Below are 20,305 nucleotides of genomic sequence, written 5' to 3'. Positions count from 1 at the left end.
ACATTTTGTAACTTACAATCCGACGGTCATGATATGTAGTGATCCGACGGTTCATTCTCTCTTCGGTATTACCGACACTTGATCCGTGGCTTAACACCCGATTGGTCCATGATCTCTATTTAAAGAGCATGGAGGGTCATTTGTAGGTTAACCGTTCATGAGAGAAGCTTACGTAAATTTTCATTCTTTTATTAATAAATTGCCTGAAGTGGCCGCGTTGGCTCAGGTCGTGGACTGTTTCCCTCTTTGAGGGTTTTAACCACGTCAAAATACTGGTGTATTGATCTGTGATCTGTTTGTGAGCGGTTTCCTTTGGTGTTTTGTCTGAGGAACTTACCCTGTAAATTCCTACACAAGAAAGAAGGCAGCCAGAAAGCTATAGTCCATCTGCTTTCTGTTCAAATTTTTCTTTATTTATTACTCATGATGATCATAGAATTTTGAAGGAAGCAATAGATTCAGAGGATGGAAAACTATGGAAAGAGGCCATTGTTGATGAAATGGCATCTTTGCTCAAAAATGAGGCTTGGGATCTGGTGGAGTTGCAGGCTGGAAGGAAAATCGTTGGCAGAAAATGGGTGTTCAAGAAGAAGACAAATGCAGAAGGAAAGGTGGAGAGATACAAAGCTCGGATGGTAGCAAAAGGTTATTCCCAGGTGTCGGGAGTTGATTTTGGTGATATTTTTTCTCCGGTTGCCAAGGTAACTTCTGTTATCTCAAAATCAGATCCTAATAGGCTTCTGGTTAGGTTGAATCTAAGTAACTATTTCAGACCTACTTTAGGCTGAGGCTTAGCCTCCTCAACCTGAGAGGGCTCTCTCTTAAAGGATTAATGATTTTGATTAAAGATAAGATGGCTAACTCTTATAGAACAACTGTAAAAAATATGAAAGCTGGAAATACATTAAACAACTATCCATTGGGCTTATGGAGTCAACAACACCTCAATATAACAGTGAACTCAACCTTACCTAGAAGTCAGGGCACTCAACATTTAGACATTCAGAACATAACTCATATGGGACCACAGTTTATAAATGCATACAGGAAATCAGAGCACATTCAGTGAATTCTGAGTGATTATACATCTATACCACTGTAAAAATTATGGAAAGGACAAGATGACATATTCTGAACATAAGAAATCCTTCATGAATCCTGAGAAGTAAAGTCAAAATTATATTACTGAAAATGAGTCTTTACATAAGCCAAATATAAGTTGTATCATAAAATTTTCCAACCCTGATTACCTTTCTGTTTCAGCTATATATAGAGCTCTTATTCTAACTGATCGAGATTCCTCCTCCAGCATGAGGGGAATTCGAAAACTACTTCTATTACTGACAACTCTTAAACTCTAACTACTTAATAAATACAACAAAGTGTTGACTGGAGTTTTTAGAGATCTAAATCAAGTAGGATTCTAACACCGTGTTATACTAATAATAGCCTTGATTACAATGGTTCTCGTTATTTAACATCTGGTTCCCTTCTGGAAGTGGCTATGATGGACCTTTAATGCTTCATGTTTGATCTTCAATGACACATCTTTTCCATTGCCCTGAAACATAGGAAACTGCCCCTGTTTGTCGGTCCTTGGTTTGCCTCAAAATGTTCGAATCCAAAGAAGCATGCCTTTATCCTTTAATTACCCAAAATGGAGCAGACTGCCACGTCCTTGATGTGCTGTAAGCCTTTCCCATGTACCTGTGTGATGACAAAACCTTTCAAAAAGATTTGCTGCTTTGTCAATCATAATTGATCAACTCAATTGTAACATGCAGTTACAGCAGTTTCGTAGCGCGCTACGAAACTGCTATGTAATTTCAGAGACACATTCTTCCTTTCATAGCTAAATGATCGCCACTATTCATGGCTTAAGCACCTTACTCCATTGATCATTTTGACAAGATTTTCTTGCAACTTTTCAAGAAACAAATATTTCTCCTGAGGAAAAGATGCAATGACACCAATAACACCATTCACTGTTCCAAATATAACTGTATGAATCTGGCTAGTACCTCACGTGCAAATTGTATAGGCATCTTCTCTTCAGGTGCAAGGGGATGTGCTAATATAGTTCCCTCTTGATTGCAACCAAAGACAGGGCTGGCAGCTATGAAATGATTCCTGCCAATATTAATTGCCACAGCCGCTAGCAACAAATTGCAAGACTTAGATAACAAACCGTCTTGATTGACAGCGGTAGATTCTGACTGACATGATAGAAGCTTGACAAAATAGAAGACAATGAAGCCAGAACAATGTGCATCTCTCAACCTTCCTGCATTTCACATTTGAGAAGCTTCTTTTCCTTTTCGGTCAATTGCAAACAACCATTTTCTTCACTTTCCTCTTCCCAAGCAAGCAATGGCAGAGTAGACCTGGGAGACTCGTTAGTGGCCATTATGTATGTATGATATACAACACTGCTCTTTCCTGTGAGCTCTTGATCACTTTTCATGTCACAGATATATCCCTGTGGCCAAACTGGCGTGGTCCATGAAGAATGCCCGTTGCCCACACTGGCATGAACTGAGATGGAGAATACTATAGGCCTGAAACAGCTTAATACCCTCTCCACCAGTGCTTCAAGGTCACAATCCTTGGGATTGTAGCCCATTGCCTCAAAACTTGCATAACTGAAACCATCCTCAGGCATTACATGAATAGTGGAAATAGCTGCTCCTTCAAGAGCATTCATGGAATACCCACATGGATCAAACTGAAAGTCACAAATCTTAGACTTGGAGGTATCCTTGTAAAAGACAGACGCCTGTTTGCGATCCAGTTGTGTCATGCACATCTCTAATGTATAAACGGGAGGAGCATTTCCCTCAAATGAAGTATCCACAGCACTAGCAGAGTAGACATGCCAATTATACACTTTCCCAGAATCCCCCATCACATATGCCTTGCCTCCAGAACCAAGCTTTCCAAAGTATTTATCCAAGTAAGATATTTCCTCGCCGAAGTTGCGATGAGGAAATGGCTGGACTCCAGCAAAAATAAATGTCCCTCGGGTGTATTTAACATTTTTGACAGAGAGACAACTTGCTTGCGTTCTTCAGAATCAGAGGAATGGAAAGAAGAAGCTTTGTAGTCCCACAAGTCTTCAGAATAAGCTTATACGGATAAACAAACAAACTCGATTCAGACAGGACATATGAATCGAGATGCTCATTAGAGAGCTCAGAAACAATTGTGCATTGTGCCGCATCCAGCATTTCATCCAAATCAGCTCGAGTGAGTGCCCTCAAACCCCTTCCTTCTGGATCATTAAAAATTGAAGGTGCAAAGAACTCGACCTCTAGTCGCTTTTCAAATCCTTCAAACCCAATTGCAGTCATGGGAACAACAGAATCTCCACAGGACACACCCATTTTCAAATGAAAACAAAATGTTACAGCCTATGCAGCTCACAGATATAGTTGCAGCCACCTTAACTAGCCATTACTCGTAAAAAGAAATTCCAACGGCCATGAGCCTAGTGGATGTATAGCTTCACAACCAGAGATTTGACCCCAATTATCAATCTTTCAAGAGGCAGAATAGCAAATGTCAATGTAGTGATGGCACTCCATGCCGTAATTATACTTTGCTGCTGCATCTTCGAGTGCTAATCTTCGGAACTCATTATACATGGAGTGGTTGAAATTATTTCTGAGGAAAAATGACCAAAATCTGTATAGAGTATTCATTTCCTCACTACAACCAGTACCAACTCTCTTGCGCTCTGCCAGGCAACGCTTGTAGTATTTCAAATATTTCTGTTGTTTAAAACCATGATCTTCCAAAAGTTCATGACTTGGATGCTGAAAAGGAGGAAAAGACTTTGGCATGGAACCAACTGGCGAACTACTTCCAGCAAAACTGCCACTACCAAGACATGATCCATGAGGAGAAGATGCAAGCTTTGAGGATGCCATTGTTCCCCCATGGTTGTCTGGTGGTGTTGATCCAAAGAAAAACCCAACAGAATTACTAGGTGGACTTTCTGATATGATGCTTTGTCGGTTGCGAAGTCCTGTGCCTTGATTTCGAGCAATGCTAGGAAATAACCGTTCTTTATGTGAAGGTTGTTTCGTGTCAAGATAACTGTATCCTGAGGCATGCAAGCTTTCCATTAAATGCATTCAGATAGTAAACAGAACCCTTTGTCTCCTTCTTAGCAACAACTGCAACATGTGCCAGTACCACGACACCTAAGGATCTAAAACACAGCGGATTCTGATAAGTATGACAGCTGGGTGAGATTTGCTATGGATCAGCACAAAATCACTTAGATTTTGTTTCGCTACGAAATCACCAAAAACATGTTGCGCTGCGGAAACACCTAAAACTGACTTATGCGCTACGAAATCATCTAAAGAGCTTTGTAGCACATAATAACCTTTGAACAAAGTTGACACATGGAAATTGTGTAAATTATGAGACTAGTGGTGAATAAGGATGCATAGTGGACTCCTTAGACTCAGACTCTAAGGCAAAAAAAAAACGCAAAACTAGACTAGCACTGAATTTTTTACCATCAAACTAATGTGAGCGGTTTTGAAATTAGAATTCTTAAGTGATAACAGTGACTCCACTTGGGATAGTGTGCTCCTGTAGTACACTAAGAACTCGTACGTCCAGTGCCTTATCCATTTATGACAAACAGAAATTTGCTTGACAAGCATCCCTTTCAAGCTTCTGGGGCCTTCACCTCGGGCTTAAGCTTGATGATCACTATATGAGAAAGAAGTCTATATCTAATGGAAAAAAAAAAAATGCTTAGTCAACCTTGAGCTTATTTGCATTTTCCTACCTACCTACCCTATCAATTCAAACTTCTTTCAGCTCAATCAATGTGAAATTTCCAATGTAGCCAATCATTTGTCTTATCTGATATTTGAGTTTTTTGACTGCATCGGAGTTCAGAGCCACAATGATATTGTGATGACCACTACCACTGAAATTGCCTCTGATCTTCATAGAAAAACTCAAACACTGGAGAGTAAAACTCTTCCATGTATTTAGCTATAGGATCCCAGAATACATGATTAGCTTGATGATTCTTGTAACTTTTTGGTTGTGCAAACTGATCTTCAACAACAGTGTACAGTTCCTCAATCGTGAAAGAGAAAGGCAGCAACACTCTCTCCTTTTGTTCTGCCATAGAAAGCTTCTGAAAATAATGATCATGATTATGAAAACTATATGCCTGAATTTGACCTTCTAAACCTTCAATTTCTTTCTCAATGTCCTCAGCAACTTCATCCAAAAATTTCATCTTATCCTCTGCCTTACACTCAAATGATTTTAGATACGAAGACAAGGACAAAGAAAAACTTTAATCTATTTCTTCATTAATATGATCATCATTCCATTGTTTGAAACTTTGAACTGAAGGGGAGTTTGCCACCACCTCTGATCTATCTATCCATTCCTCCAAAAACATAAACCAAAAGTCTTCAAATGACTTGATGGATTTGGCAGGAAAGCTTTCAATCCACCGTTTACATTTCCCTTGAAATGAATCATAGAACAATAACTTCTATTAGATTACTTTTATCTGTTGCTACTTCTTTTTAATTTGAGGTAGAACAGATGGATGTGAAGACAACATTTCTTCATGGGGATTTGGAAGAGGAAATCTACATGAAGCAACCTGAAGGCTTTGTGATGAATGGTAAGAAAGAACTGGTATGCAAGTTAAAGAAGTCTCTGTATGGGTTAAAACAGTCACCGAGGATGTGGTATCAGAAATTTGATACATTTATATGGGGACTTGGCTTCACCAGAAGCAAAGAAGATCACTGTGTGTATTTTAAATTAATTGGTGATTGTTTTATTTATCTGGTCTTGTATGTGGATGATATGTTGCTGGTTGGAAATGACAAAGAAATTATCCAAGATTTGAAGACACAATTGTCCTCCAAATTCAACATGAAAGATCTTGGTGTTGCAAACCATATTTTGGGCATGGAAATTAAAAGAGACCACGAAAAGAGGAAGCTCTAGTTGAACTAGAGGAAGTATGTCAAAAAAATACTGCAGAGGTTTAATATGTAGGATAGTAAACCGATGAAGGTTCCTATTCCTGTAGGTGTAAAGTTATCTACTGAACAATGTCCCAAGACACAAGAAGAGGAAGAGGACATGTCCCGTGTTCCATATGCAAGTGCAGTCGGTAGCCTGATGTATTTAATGGTCTGTACTAGACCAGACATTTCACATGCAATGGGAGTATTGATAAGGTTTATGTCAAAACCAGGAAAGGAGCATTGGACAACAGTGAAGCGGGTTTTTAGGTATTTGCGTAGCACTAGTGATTATGGTTTATGCTACCAAGGAAGATCACGATTGGACAGAGTGCTAGATATTCATGGCTTTGTTGATGCAGACTGGGCTGGAGATCTGGATCAGAGAAGATCTACAAGTGGGTATGTGTTTAACCTATTTGGAGGTGTAGTCAGTTGGATGAGTAAGAAACAATTTCTAGTGGCACTATCAACTACAGAAGCAAAATACATGGCAGCCACTCATGCAAGCAAGGAAGCAGTTTGGTTGCAGAGATTGTGTTCAAGTATGGGGTTAGTACAGGGAGCTATAAGGATAGACGGTGACAACCAAAGTGCAATTTTCTTGGCAAAGAACCCCGCATATCATTCAAAGACAAAGCACATTGATGTTCAGTATCACTTTGTGAGGGATCTGATAGAAGAAAAAAAGGTGTTGCTGGTAAAGGTGGACACTTTGAAGAATACTGTAGATGCATTGACAAAATCTGTGAGCTTTGAGAAGTTCTCTTGGTGTAGAGAAGCAATGGGCATTGCAGGGCTAGATAAATGACTAAGCTCTCTTATGGCCCCTTATGGAAAGAAAACAACAAGTGGGAGAATGTTGGGTTGTGTTATATTCTTTCCACGACTAGCCCACGTAGTTAACTAGGGGGTTAGAGGGGGTGCAGGTAAAACTTTGGTTTTGGAACCTATGTTAGGTTGGGTGGACCCACCTATGGTTTTGTGCATGATTTTCGCACATGTTTTTGGATGCGATGGTTTTCGGTCCCTGGTCTTGGACGCGATGGTTTTCGGTCCATGGTATTGGATGCTTCAGCATGTATAAATATGTATTATAACATTGAAAGGAACATAATGAAAAATCAAGCTGGTAGTCCCTATTTTGGGATCCAGGGGAAAATATCTATGTATATGTGTTTTATGTGTTATGCTCTCGCATTGTTTATTTTATGTGTTTTAGAATTCGTATGCAGTTAATTTCTGTACGGGGGCAAAACCTACAGTGACATTTACTCTCTCTCCCTGTGGAACACAAAGTTTTCCCAAATGATACAATAGATTATCATGTACATGGTAGTCTAATTCCTCAACTTGGTGGCCTTGACTCAAGTTTGAATATACCTCTTGAAATTCAGCATCATGTGCGTATTGTTCAACATAGCATTCAGGCAAAACAAAATGTTTCTTGAGTAAAATGGCTACATTAACAACCGGTCTAGAAAGCATATCAACAACTCTGTTATAAATACCTTTCTTGTACCTGATTACCAAGTGGAATTGTTGTAGGAATCCCATCCAATGAAAGCACCTTGATTGTTGTAATTTTGTTTGAGATTGCAGATATTGCAAAGGTTGATGATCAGTGTGAATGAGGGTTTCTTTTCCCATTAAATAATGCTTCCATTTCTTCACACTTTGCACCAATGCATAAAGCTCTTTATCATATGTAGGATAGTTAATAATAACACCATTAAAAATCTCATAATTAAATGAAATGTGCTTACCATGTTGTAAAAGAACTACACCCATGACATAGTCACTTGCATCTGTTTGTATTTCAAATGGTTGTTTCAATTCTGGCAATGCTAAAATTGGGGATGAACTGATCTTTTGTTTTAAAGAATCGAATGTTTTTTGCTATTTGCCTCCCCACTGGAAGACAACCTTCATGCTGGTCAAAGCATGTAGTGGAGTTGCTATGGAAGAGAAATTGGCAATGAACTTCCTCCAGTACTGCGCTGCTCCCAGAAAACTCCTTACTTATGTGACCGATTTGGGTATTGGCCAATTCACAATGACCGAAAATTTAGAGGGGTCAATTTTTGAGTTGATATTATTGTAAAGCTCCACGAATTGCAACTACAAAATGTATGTTAGAGTCATAGGGCTGTCCACCCTAAGTTTTGAATGTAATGTCGGCCTACCCATGGTCCGCGGACCATGGGATTGTATAAATAGAGAGAGGCTCTAAGTTGTAATGACATCATATAATGGAGGATGGACATGACGGTCTTAGAGATTAAATCATAGTGCGAGGTGTGTCTTGGGTCGTAGAGTAGGAAAAGGCTCTGCAGCGGAGTGCGGAGAGGCCTAGTAGAGTCCACAGCTAAGTGCACGGACCCTTGCAACTAAGTGCACAGGGTAGAATTGAGTCTATAACCAAGGAATAGATTAATAAAGAAAGGTTTTGTTTCCAATTTCATGTATCTGTTATGAGTTATTACATGTTTGATATCATTTTTGAATATATTGTTTCTTTACTGTGCGCACTTGTATGAATTGTGAATATTGTTAAGTATAACTGAAAGCATACAGATAAGCTAAGTTAATAAACTAATATTAGATTATTAGTAAGGACTTGGGTAATAACATTGTTCGGCCCCCAAGTAGGGTTACGCGAAGGCAGCATCTCTGGCTGCGACGCTTAGGTAAGTGCGCGTAGCAACATGCATGCAGGGTCGAACCGCGGACCACTTGCACTCATCAGACATCTCCAGGGTGCGAAAACTTGGTTCTACCACCCTCCCATACTAATCCAAGTGGACCTAAGTCCGCGCTCCATGGACTCTTTCCAAAAGGGCCAATAGTACCAGGATTTGTTTGGCTAAATCACCTCTGAACTTGGGTCAGGCCCCAACAAGCCAACAAATGGCATTGCCGGGACTGGGATCTGCATAAGGGATGTCTGATGTTGTGGCACTGTAATCCGACAAAGAAAGAAATTGAAAAGTGGCTGGATAAGAAAATTCACTAATTTGTGGTGTAGGAAAACAAGAATCTGAGAGTATCAAAAGAACAATGGTTAGAGTGCTACGTGTATACAGAAATCCATGAAATTTTCTTTGCATCCTTCCCCTCTGAGTTGTATGAGTGGATCGTGAAGGTAGTGGACAGTCAAGGAAGTTGTAGGCTTGACAAACCAATCACGTGGACTCCAGAGTTGGTGCGCAGATTAGAAGTGTCGGAAGATAAGATCGCACACACTATGTACCATTGGCTCAACCGAATCATAGGAGGGCTTATCACCGAGTTCACGATAAATACATCAATCAGCTACAACGAGGCGGAATGATGCTTCCTCAAAGGGCTGCGAGGTAACTATATTAAATATTTGAACACTTGGATTAAAATGCTACTGTGTGAAAAGCGGGTTATGCAAATAAATTGATGTTTGCGGCTACGCAAAGTGGGAGGATCTATAGAAACAAAGGTAATACAGAGATAGAAAATAGCCCCTTGATTTCGCCTCGACGGGAAAGTGAGGAAGAGCTTGTGAAAGTTTCACCAAGAAGCACGATTAGTTTGATAAGGCAATGAATTCCACGCATACCACCCCCACCTACACCGCCACTGGTTTCACCATCGTCACCTCCATCTTCGCCCACACCACCTCCGCTGCCACCACAGTTCCATATGGCTAGCGCATTAAAATTACCGGTATTCAAAGGAGTAGGGAACAAATATCCGGACCAATTTTGGTTCATGGTAAAGGATGTACGGGAAGCGCAAGGAGTCACAGATGACAACATAAAGAAGGCAACACTGGTAAGTGTGTTGGAGGATTGCACAATGACATGGTACATTAAGCAATCTAATGACAATCCAAACGCAGGGATCGCAGATATCCAAGCTGCATTGAATATGGAATTTAGCATGCCAAAATCGAAGACACACTCAATTATTGGGTTTAAGGAAATCGAGATGCATCCAGGTGAGACCCCCAGGGAGTTGGATCAGAGATTGAAGGGTATGATTCGCGAAGCCAACATGACCTTGACAGATCGGCAGCACCACACATGGTTTGTAGCATCACTAACGCCACATCTAAGAATAACATTGTTGTAGCAGAAGTTATCCACCCAGGCCGAAGCGTTGGAGATTGCAATGAGACTGCACAAGACCCCAATACAAGATCCTGGCCTGGGAGTCCAAAAAATCCACGCACAACTGAAGAATTTGTGTCTGGAAATGCAAAGTTTAAAACAAGACAGGACAACTTGTCTAGAGGTGCGCAATGAGGTATGGTGCATAAAATGCAAGGGACAGGGACATGACAAGGACCACTATCTAGTCTTCGCAAATTACTTGGCGGGAGGAGGGCCAATGCCATTGAGACTAGAGGCACAAGCAGGACCGAGCGCGATGCCTACATTATGGTGCACAAATTTTCAGATAAGAGGAAAACATACTACAAATAATTGTCATTTATTACAGAAGTATATGTAGATGTCCCAACAATTTTTCTGTAATTTCTGTACGTCGGTAGGCCATGATGAGCACACCTGCAGAAGCTATGAACTAATGATGGATCAGACCCCTACCTATAGGGTGCAAACCAAAACACGAGCCCTCGATCAAAATGCAGGGATGGCGTGCATTGTATTTCAGGGGTGCGGACGAGGTCGAGGTGGAATGGGACCAGGAAGGGGTCGCAGACAGTTGATTTGTTACAATTGCGGAGGGCCAGGGCATTATGCCTGCGATTGCACAAATCTAACGAAAGCATCATGTTTATACTGTACCCAATTTGATTATAAGATGGAGGACTTCCCTACACTGATAGCGAGGTTGCGTGATAAAGGAATACTCCAGCCTCCCTCGACTCAAAATTTGCAAATGATGAGATTTGAGCTGTGGGAAGAGGACCCGAATGTAAACATTGTGCTTCGAAGTGGCATCATGATAGGAGATGAAAAAGGTAAGCAGCCTAAATAAAGTGCGTGGGTTTGCAGGGCTCCTACAAAGGAACCTAAATTTGATTTGGAGCACGCGAAGGAGACATTCATGGAACCTAAGAAGAGCTTCACGGAGGCCTCCACTTTAGGTAGTAAGGATCAACAAGAACCAGGGATGGATCCTTCAATGCTCACTACCTTTCTGGAGACATGCATGAAGCTTCTATGCAATAGCAAAGCGGTGAAAGGGATGCAAGAACTTATCACTAGGTGCGTGGGGTCAGGAGAACCGCGTGTAGTCTAGAAGCTCGGAAAACATACATTGCGAACAGGAAGGGAGATGAGATTGACTGCATAAATTGGGGAGTATGAAATGGATCAAGTAATTCTAGATCAAGGATTGGAATCTAATGTACTGCCAAAGTAGACATGGGAGCGCATGGGCAGGCCCATATTGCAGTGGTCTCCTATTCAATTGTGAATGGCGAACCAACAAAAGATCCTACCCATGGGAATATTGTAGGGAGTAATGGTGGATATTGAAGGTGCAAGCGCACTTATGGATTTCGAAGTGATAGAGATTGTTGATGATACCAATCCCTATCCCATGCTACTGGGAATAGATTGGGCCACTGATATGAATGGAGTGATAAATATGAAGAAGCACAAAATGATTTTCGAGAAAAAGTCATTGCGCGTAGTAGTGCTGCTAGACCTTGCGGAAAGAGTGTGCTACACAGAACTGGTGCGCAACGATGATAGTGATGACGATCTCGACTGTATCTACAAGATAACCATGTGAGAGCAGGATTGGGTGAATCCAACAGTAGATGGCAGGATTTCGTGGGAGCGCGAAAGCTCTTGCATGTCGGATTTGGACGAGGAAATAGAACAATGGTAGAACCTGTTACACGAGATTACCACGCTAAACTGCAACATGATTATAAGGTCACTACGATGTGTAGAAATAGAGGCTAGGGATCTACCTATGTATGACGAGTTGACTGAGGTGGATGCATTCTTGAAAAAATTTGAAAGAGAATTGCTAGAATAGCAGCGGTTCGATGCTCTAAAATGGGCACTGCGCGCTACACCCACAAGGTGGTGGGGTACACACCAACAAAGTTTCGAGGACTGGCGCGAATACAGAAAGATGATGTGCCTACGATTTGGGAAACCGCAGATGTGGTTAACAAACAAATATGATGGCCACAACGATCCACATGTACACCTCGTGAAATGGACCAAGGTCTACGGGGAAGAGCCGCAGCTTGAATGGGTGAATTTGTTCTATCATACCCTGTATGTCATACCCATGAATTGGTATACTGAGATGGAGCTCTGCCATGGTACGAGAAAATGGGATATCTTGCGTGAGGGATTTCTGTTAACTTTCACGTTTGAAGATCATTGGTGGGATACAGTTGATGATGCGCTGTAAGAAGTAAAAGCAGTTATCTTCAAAATACCCTAGGAGCCAATGGAAGTGCTTCGGCCAGAATGGGTGACATAGTTGAGCTGCGTGCTGGAATGTTACAATGTAAATATTGAGGAGGAAGATGAGGATCCATGGAATATTAACATTCCAGAAATGGAAGGATGTCGCGAGGTTTGAGGACCATTGATTGAGGATCCCGACGTCACCGTGTCACTAAAAACGAAGTAGGTAAACATTGGGACAGACATGGAACCAAAGTATGCCATGCTCAAAGACTATTGGGATGATGCCACGGTGAACAAGGCGCTGAGTTACTCCGTGAGTACCAAGAATTATTCCCGACCAAGATTACGGACTTAAGAGGGATCGTTGGCGAATTAGGAATGATGAAGATCACCCTAAAACCCGACGTGAAGCCAGTTAAGCAGAGGCCTTACTTCTTGAATCTAAAATATAAGGAAAAGTTTTGTGTAGAATTAGAAAAAATGTTCACAGCTGGAATTATTGAGCCAGTGGAAGAATCCAACTGGGTGAGTCCTATGGTAGTACAGGAGAAAAAGCAGAAGGCTGAAATAAAAAAATACGTGGACCTCAGAAAGCTAAACGATGCCTGTGTACATGACCCATTCCTGACACCATTCACAGATGAAATATTGGAAAATGTTGGCAGGTAAGAAGCATACTCGTTCATGGATGGGTTCTCGAGGTACCACCAGATCAAGATCACGTTGGAGGACAGAAGCAAAATGACCTTCACAGCGGAATGGGGTTGCTTTCAATACACTGTTGTGCCATTTGGATTGAAGAACGCACCAACCATATTTTTTGCATCGTTTTTGTTGTGTTCAAAGAATACATCCACAAATTCTTGGAGGTCTATATTGATGATTGGATTGTCTTCAGATTAGTTAACCACCATGTATCAAGTTTACACTTGATGTTGGATACTTGCCGACGACACCAGATTGTGCCGAACCTTAAGAAGTGCACATTCCTCGTTCCCTTTGGAAACCTATTGGGACATGTGGTCTACAAATAAGTATTGATGGTGGACCCTATGAATATTATTGTTATTCTAGATTTGGAAGCATCGCGAAGTGTTAAACAGTTGTGCGCTAACTTGGGACACATCGGGTACTACATAAAGTTTATCAAAAGCTATACCCAAATCACCGCGCCGATGGAAAAACTATTGAAAAAGAATGTTACATTTTGTTGGAATGATGATTGCATGAAAAGTTTGGATGTCCTGAAGGGGAATTGGCCTCTGCTCCAATCCTGGTCTTCCCAAAATGGGATGTGGAGTTTCATGTCCGTGTTGATGTATCGTGTATCGCACTAGGAGCAGTGCTCATCCAGGAGGGAGAGGAAGGCTTGGATCACCCTATCGCATTTGCAAGTCAAAGGTTTTCCAAAGCAGAGAAGAACTATTCCACCATTGAGCACGAGGGGTTGGCAATGGTGTACGTGCTCCAAAAATACAGAGACTATTTGCTCGGAGGACATTTCAAGATGTATACCGACCATTCCACGCTGAAATACCTGGTCAATAAGCCTGTTTTGGGGGCGCATATGCAGGTGGCTCTTATTGTTCCAGGAATATGATTTTTAGGTTGTAGTAAAGCTGAGACACCTGAACGTAGGACCAGATCACTTGTCATGCATTGAGATGGGTGAGGAACCCACTAATTTGGAGGAGGGACTACCTAATGCTCAGATTTTTGTTTTGCACATCACGGACGGGCACTTCGAAGATATAATCCACTTTCTAACCACGGGGACTACACCGAAGGAATACTCCGTCCAGTGGAAGAAGGAATTGGTGGTGCGCGCGACGGATTTTTCTGTCATTGCGGGGCACCTATATAAAATGGGCAATGATGAGATACTGTGAAGATACATACTTGAATTTGAATGAAGTCATATCCTCGTGGAAGCACATGGGGGTGATGTAGGAGGACACTACGCAGGATGAGAAATTGCACAAAATATTCTCTACGTAGGTTAGGGTGGCCAACCTTGCACCAGGATTCGAAAGCACACTATAAGGCCTGTGATATATGTCAAAGGACTAGAAAACCTTCATAGAGGGACGAGATGCCATTAAATCCACAGATGATACTGCAGTCGTTCGAGAAATGGGCAATCGACTTTGTGGGACCAATCAAACCTTAGGGAAATATGGGCGCGTGCTACATCCTCACTGTAATAGAGTACCTGACATGATGGGGGGAGGTGCAGCTAGTCAAATACTACACGGCCGCTACAGCTGCGAAGTTTTTGTTTGAAAACGTGTTGACCCAATTTGGCTATCCGAAAATCTTAATGAGTGATCGTGGAACACATTTCTTGAATGAAAACATCAACGCGCTCACAGAAGAGTTCCAGGTGTATCATTAGAAGAGTACACCATATCACCTAGAAGCTAATGGGACAATAGAGGCATTCAACAAAATACTGGAGACTACACTGACCAAAGTGTGCAATGCGTAGTGAAGCGATTGGGACCTGCACGTACTGGCAATGTTATAGGCTTACAGAACAACATGCTACAAACTAATGAGACAAACACCTTTCTGGTTAGTTTATGGCGTGGAAGTATCATACAAATGGAATATATTGTACCTACTCTATGAATAACAACACTCATAGAGATGACAGACCATGAAGCTCTGGAAGAAAGACTCGTGCAATTAGAAGAACTGGAGGAGGAGCAATTCTTGGTTGGTTTTCATCAGCAGGTTCAAAAGCAACTTGAGAAAGCTTGGCATGATCGCCATATTAAGTTGTGCACATTCAAAGTAAATGACTTAGTACTGCTATATGACAGTAAGTTTGAAAAATTTCCGGGAAAATTCATGATGCATTGGCTGGTCCCATACGTAGTTAAGGAAGTCACAGATGGAGGCGCAGTCCATCTCGTCAAATTAAATTGATAACCCTTCCCAGGAAAAGTGAATGGCAATCACTTGAAGCCTTACACGGGTGGGCCGACTATCTGACTAACCGATCGAAGCACAGTGTTTGTGCTCTAGGGAGCCAAAAAAAGGCGTGGGAATATAAACATATACCGGTCAAGATGGATGGGAACAATTAAGTCACCAAAGTCTCAGCAGAACGGATGCAGCTGGCTCAACAAGTAGCAGCTCAGTGCGTTGCAGACATTAGTACTGTTCGAGAACAATTGGAGGGACTCCACACCAAGATTGTCGCGCTGACATAGTGACTCGAGGGTGAGTCATGATGTTTGTGTTGGGGGCCTATTGGGCATGGAATCCCACCACAACATGTTTTAGGGCTCAAAGCCCAAGTTTTGAGTTGATATTGTTGTAAAGCTATGCAAATTGCGGGCACAAAATGTATGTTAGAGTCATAGGGTTGTCCGCCCTAAGTTTTGAATGTAATGTCAGCCTACCCATGGTCTACAGACCATGGGATTGTATAAATAGAGAGAGGCTCTAAATTGTAAAGACATCATCTAATGGAGGATGGACATGAAGGGTCTTAGAGATTAAATCATAGTGCGAGTTATGTCTTGGGTCGTAGAGTAGGAAAAAGCTCTGCAGCTGAGTGCACAGAGGCCTAGTAGAGTCCACAACTGAGTGTGCAGGGTAGAGTTGAGTCTGTAACTGGGGAAGAGATTAATAAAGAAAGGTTTTGTTTCCAATTTTGTGTATCTATTCTGAGTTATTACATGTTTGATATCATTTGCAAATACACTATTTCTTTATTGCACACACTTGTATGAATTGTGAATATTGTTAAGTATAACTAAAACCATACAGATAAGATAAGTTAATTAACTAATATTAGATTATTAGTAAGGGCTTGGGTAATAACACTATTCTGCCCCCGAGTAGGGCTGCACAAAGGCAACATCTCAGGTTGCGAGGCTCGGGTAAGTACACATAGCGACGTGCGCGCAAGGTCAAACCACATACCACTTTCACTCATCAGCCATCTCCAGAGTGCAGAAACCTAGGTCTAGCACCCTCCCATACTGCTTCGGGTGAGACCTCAGTCCACACTCCACAGACTATTGCCAAAAGGGACAGTAGTATCGATATTTGTTTGGCTAAATCACCTCTGAACCTGGGTTAGGCCCTAACAAGCCAACAACAGCCTTGATGTAGCTGAATTTCTTGTTTAATTCCCCTTTCTGGTGGAAATCCATTTGGTTCTTGAAACACATCTCCATATTGATTGACCACATCAACCAATTCAACTTTCAACTTCACTTCACAACCTACAAAGGATTCACGCTCCATGTCATTCTTCTGCTTGATCATAAGGAGCATGAGATTCTTGGTGGAATTGACCAGTAGCTTCATTTTCCCTACGCTTGCTAAAGACAGATTAATATTTCTACAATGGGCTCTCTAGTATACTCCACTCCATATTTGAACAATTGATATTTGTTCTCGAATATATGGAAAATGACTTTTCATTCATACAAGTATGGGCTTCCCAACACAATTCCAGAAATATCTAGTGACACTTCATTTAATTTGACTTCATCAAGGAAATTGGAAGTAATAGAAAACCTGAAAAACACATTTCCTTGTGACCTAAAGATTTGCATCCTTGGTTACCTAACCCAAAGGTTATGATGACGCATAGTTTCCATATTCAACTTCTTGACCAAGTCTGTAGAAATTAAATTTTCCTAGGATCCACTGTCAAACAGTGTATCAATCTTGGTGTGTTTGGAAATAACTCTGATATGGAACAACTCAATTCTATTTTTTTCATTTGAAGAGTTGTCAGAGTTATTTTATGCACTGGTGCTTGCCACGACTTCCTCTTTGCTTGTTTTTTCCACGACTTTTCCTTTTGTAGTTGTGGCTGCAATATTTGTTTCATCACTTGAGTCGGAACCGAAGTCTTGTTGTACAATAATGTTCGTATTATAGTTCCCTTTATTATTAAAATTATTTAGTCTTAATTCAAGATGAATCCTCCAGCAATGCACTTCATCATGGCCCTCTTTGGAACAATTCTTACACACGGGTTTCCTTTATATTTCTTTCCTTTTTCACCACTCTGGAATGACTTCTTCTTACCTTCTTCTTGTACATTTTTCCGTCTTTCTTCGAGGTGTGTAGCTTGAACACATACCTCATCAAGATTCATGGGATTCAACATAAGAATGGTGTATCAAATATAGCTATGCAAACCTCCTATGTATTTCAACAAAGTATCTTGTGACTGCAAGTCTACTCCTAGCATAAGAGATCTTCTCCTAAACTCTTGAGTATACTCTTGAACATTTTGACCTTTTAACTATCTGAATTTTTTCTAATTCATGATAGCTTTTTGCAGATGAGCTAAAGGGTAGAATTTTCTTTTTATAGCAGCAATGAAATCAGACCAAGTAATAGAGATCTTACCATGTTTTTTGATCTCGTCTTGAGTCCTTGCTTCCCACCAAATGAGTGTTGCACCATCCATTCTCAAGGAAGCTAACTGAATCTTTATGTCATCCTTTTGAAGTTTTTGAATCCTGCAATAGACCTCCAACTGACGAATCCAATTATCAAGCTTCTCTGCATTCACTTCGCCATTATACATGGGCAACTCGAATTTAACATCAAGTCTTAGAAAAGGTGATTTACCAGTTCCTTTTGAAGAATGATGATGAGTATGAGTAAGGGTTGTATTAGTGGAAGAGTGTGAAGATGCTTGTGAAGAAGAAGATGAAGAAGATGGTGGAGAGGGTGGAGGTTTGCCTCCATTCCCATTACCTCATTTTCCATTACCTCTTTTTCCATTACCTCCCCCTGAAGAGCCTTCTCCTTTGGGAGGTTTGGAACTTTCTCCTTGCAATCTTCTATTCCTCTCTTCATAGAGGACCTTCACCACCTCTATCATATCAAAGAAAGCCTTTCTAAAGGTCTTCTCATCTTCTGTCATGTTTGTAGGTTACCCTTCTTGAGACATGATCTCTCGAGTCTCAATTGCAACTTGAGGTTGAACTAGTGTTGGAGATTGTGGAAACCTTTCTCTTCTTCCATTTGACCCAACGTCAAGGCTTCCAACCAACTTTCCTTCACACCTTTTGAGTTTTAACCTTATTAGCATGACATAAACTTGTAAACAATTAAATCCTTCTTTGCACAAAGCAAATCTAGTAAGCAAAATAAAAATAAAAAACCAATACCAACTTGATATGAAATGGAGCAAATTAGTAATGTTGTGCTAATTCCCCATTCAGAATAAAACCCAAGATTCTTATCATTTTCTTATCAAGTGCTTAAGGATTCACCATTTTTTCTTAATTATCTAATTCCCATAGGAGTTTCTTATGTAAATGTTATACATAATTTAACATAAAACATATGTTGAGTAGCAGTAAAATAATAACAAAGAACATCAACATACAACACACAACACAGATATTTGATGAGGAGTTCACCCCTCCTGGTCTACGTCTCTTTGGTCCAGCTTCCAATGCTTAGGCCTCTCTATTATGCTCAAAATTACAACAAAGTGTGTTTACAATGCTTAAATGCCTCTGAAACCTGTCTCAATAAGTTCATAATACTCAGAAATGGATATCTAGCCTCTTTTTGAATCCAATTTGGTGAAAAACTAGAAAAGTTATGACTTCTATCAGTCTTTCCACAATTTTCTCCTCCAAATATGGCTTACTTCCAGTTAAATTCGTTATCTGGAGTTAATTATGGTAGTTTTGTTGAAATCGGTGGTTCCGCCATCTTCCCCACCTATCTCGTGGCTAAGGCTGATTGGTCACACACAAAGTGGTCAGTCTGGCAGAAAAGGGGATGGTTTAGCAGCTCTGTTGTAAATCACAATTGGCTTTACCGGGGGTGATTCTTATATTCAAGACTTAGTGCATTGCGATATGCGATCTGGAGATCAGGCGGACTTGATGAGTTATAAAATACAACTCTGAAATGATATCGCATCTGCAAATCAAATTAGCGGAGTCCCTCGGTAACATATATATTGACGGGGTATTGGTGCAATATGCGATTGCAATTATCACAAATTGCAACTCAACTCTACAATTGTGACATATCGCATTGCAACCATGACTGCTTCGGGGCCAATTTCCTTAACTCCTCCAATATGCGATATGCAATATCGCAAATCACAAATCGGTACTGCTGGGGGCCAATTCTTAAGCTGTGACCACCATTTTTTTCCCGATATGTGATATGCTGGACCCAATGAAAACTTACCACTTGGAACTTCCCCATTCCCTGGGACCTTTACCATGTCATCTAATCCTACCACATGTCCAATTCAAACCTAAACTTTGACTTGATCTAACTTCTGTATACGATCTCGGATTTGAGTGTCATTCACACCATTGGATTCAAAATGACGAGCTCTTCGATCTGAAGCTAAGTTTAACAAAATTCTAACGCTTTGATTTTTGAGCATAATTTTGAGCACTTGATTAGTAACTAAGGCATGTGCATGCCTGTGTGTTGCTTTTCTAGAGGGAGTTCAGTGGAGTTGTGATACTTAGGTGCTAGCATGGTCAATAAAATTGTAAGGGCTTATTTGTTGATAAACCACTCCAGCAGTGGTTTTCATTAGGGATTATAAACCACTAGTAAAATTGTCTTGTTGAGAAACTACTAGTTAGGATGATACACTCACGTACTTGTTGGGACAGATAACCAACAAGTGTAGCCTTTGGACTAATAACGTTGGCGTTAGCACCCACTGATGTACTACCTAGATAAGTGTGCTCTTTACTCCAACAATAGTTAATCCAGTTGTTAAACCTCCCATTATACATATATAGTCCTTCTCCAAAAAATGAACTAAGATTCTTTGTGTCTTTCTTGAACACTTGTGGTTGTTGTGTTGATTGGTGGAGAGGCACCACGGTGTTGCAACTATGTGCTATGAAGAAATCACTTGATAAATGG

General features: G+C 40.8%; 1 pseudogene; it reads right to left on the bottom strand.

The window, feature by feature from the left end:
* Positions 1-2,236: 2,236 nt before the first annotated feature.
* LOC149197369 (S-adenosylmethionine decarboxylase proenzyme-like) lies at positions 2,237-3,418 on the bottom strand (annotated as a pseudogene).
* Positions 3,419-20,305: the final 16,887 nt, after the last annotated feature.

This window comes from Pinus tabuliformis, chromosome 2_2 (assembly GCF_031772625.1).
Source record: "Pinus tabuliformis cultivar Carrire ecotype Pingquan chromosome 2_2, CPIR1, whole genome shotgun sequence".
In the NCBI taxonomy this organism is placed as follows: Eukaryota; Viridiplantae; Streptophyta; class Pinopsida; order Pinales; family Pinaceae; genus Pinus; species Pinus tabuliformis.
Note: the sequence above shows the minus strand (reverse complement) of the source record. Positions and strands in the feature narration are given on the sequence as shown.